Source organism: Vigna radiata, unplaced genomic scaffold (genome assembly GCF_000741045.1).
Source record: "Vigna radiata var. radiata cultivar VC1973A unplaced genomic scaffold, Vradiata_ver6 scaffold_23, whole genome shotgun sequence".
In the NCBI taxonomy this organism is placed as follows: Eukaryota; Viridiplantae; Streptophyta; class Magnoliopsida; order Fabales; family Fabaceae; genus Vigna; species Vigna radiata.
This window is the reverse complement of record NW_014541837.1, coordinates 1,762,695-1,764,804: the sequence shown is the minus strand read 5'-3', so window position 1 is coordinate 1,764,804 and position 2,110 is coordinate 1,762,695.

The following is a 2,110-nucleotide window of genomic DNA, read 5'->3' as shown; positions in this document are numbered from 1 at the left end:
AGAGATGTGAGGAAACTAACCTTGTCTTGAATTTTGAAAAGTGTCACTTTATGGTGGAACAAGGTATAGTTTTGGGTCATGTTGTTTCCAGGAATGGTATATCTGTAGACCCTACTAAAATTGATGTTATTTCACAATTGCCTTACCCCTCTTCTGTACGAGAGGTTCGATCTTTTCTTGGTCATGCAGGGTTTTACAGGAGGTTTATACAGGACTTTAGCAAGATAGCCAATCCTCTCTCCAACTTACTTCAGAAGGATGTACCATTTGACTTTGGAGAGAAGTGCAAAGCCGCCTTTGATTCCTTGAAAAGGGCACTCACTACCACTCCTATCATCCAACCACCTGATTGGACATTGCCATTCGAGTTGATGTGTGATGCATCAAACTTTGCAGTGGGAGCAGTACTTGCACAAAGAGATGAGAAGCAACCACATGTGATATGCTATGCTTCCCGGACATTGGACACTGCACAGGCAAATTATACCACAACTGAAAAGGAATTACTAGCTGTTGTATTTGCCTTGGATAAATTTAGATCATACATACTTGGATCCAAGGTAATTGTTTATACAAATCATGCTGCATTGAAATTCCTTCTAAAGAAAGCAGATTCCAAACCAAGGTTGATCAGATGGATGTTATTGCTCCAAGAGTTTGATATTGAGATTANGGACAAAAGTGGAGCCCATAACCTAGTAGCAGACCATCTAAGTAGAATTGAAAAAGAAGAAGATGAAATTCCTATTCAGGATGACTTTCCTGATGAAGTTCTATTGGCCTTGTCTTCTGTAAAAGGTATGTATCCTGAACCTTGGTTTGCTGACATTGTTAATNATTTGGCTGTTTCAGTTATTCCTCCATCTTTCTCCAAATCTGAGAGAGCCAAACTGAAAAGTGAGGCGAAGTACTATGTATGGGATGAATCGTTCTTATGGCGCATTGGTAGTGACCAAGTCGTGAGGAGGTGTGTTCCTGACATAGAGATACCTTATGTGCTTGAATTTTGTCATTCATCACCTTTTGGAGGACACTATGGCACGCAAAGGACAGGTAGGAAAGTGTTGGATTGTGGATTATATTGGCCTACCATCTTTAAAGATGCACGGAGGACATATGAAAACTGTGAGCAATGTCAGAGGGCAGCCAGATCCATCACCAAAAGAGAAGAAATGCCTCAACAACCCATGTTGTATTGTGAGATATTTGATATCTGGGGTATTGATTTCATGGGTCCTTTTCCTTCCTCTTCTGGGTTTTCTTATATTTTACTTGATGTAGACTATGTCTCCAAATGGGTGGAAGCCATAGCTACAAGGACTAATGATGCTCGAGTTGTTATGAGTTTTGTCAAGACTAACATTTTCTGTAGGTTTGGAATACCACGAACCATCGTTAGTGATCAGGGGACCCACTTTTGCAACAAGTTGTTAGAAAATATGTTGAAAAAGTACGGGGTGACACATCGCATTGCTACACCATATCACCCCCAAACTAATGGAAAAGCTGAGGTCTCTAATAGAGAAATCAAGAAGTTATTGCAAAAGTTGGTGAACTCGAATAGGAAGGATTGGGCTGCACGATTGGATGATGCACTTTGGGCACATCGGACGACTTACAAAGCGCCTATAGGCATGTCACCTTTTAGGGTTTTTTTTGGAAAGGCTTGCCATCTACCTGTAGAGATTCAACACCGTGCTTATTGGGCTGTGAAAGCTTGTAATCTGGACATGGATGGAGCAGGGAAAGAGCGGAAGCTCCAATTGCAAGAACTAGAGGAGATTAGGCTCGCAGCCTATGAAAACTCCAAGTTTTATAAAGAAAAAACCAAGAAATTCCATGACCAAAAGCTTGTAACCAAAAAGGACTTCAACATAGGTCAAAAGGTGTTACTGTACAAGTCCAAGGTAGGGCCTATGAGTGGTAAGTTACGCTCCAAATGGGAAGGTCCGTTCATTGCAACACAAATATTTCCCTATGGAGCAGTGGAGATCAAGGAAGAATCTTCTGACAGGATCTTCAAGGTAAATGGTCATCGTCTNCGTACGTTCAAAGAAAATCAAGACATGTTGAACAAGACGATGGATGGAGTGAATTTGATCACTCCAAC